We start from the raw sequence: 216 nt of genomic DNA, 5'->3' as shown, positions 1-216 counted from the left end.
CCTCTCCCTCTCCCTCCCGCCCCTCCTGCTGCCGCTGCTGCTGCTGCTGCTGCTGCTGCTGCTGCTGCTGCTGCTGCTGCTGCTGCAGCGGGAGCCGTACGTGAGTTGTTTATCTTATCATAATTCTGAAGTTTGTGGGTTGGATTTATCCCCCAACGAAAATTTGTTGGCTTCTGGGGGCAACGACAACTTGCTGTGTCTTTGGGATTTGCGTTT

This window comes from Eimeria mitis, genomic scaffold (assembly GCF_000499745.2).
Source record: "Eimeria mitis Houghton genomic scaffold, Emh_scaff5090, whole genome shotgun sequence".
Classification (NCBI taxonomy): Eukaryota; Apicomplexa; class Conoidasida; order Eucoccidiorida; family Eimeriidae; genus Eimeria; species Eimeria mitis.
Note: the sequence above shows the minus strand (reverse complement) of the source record.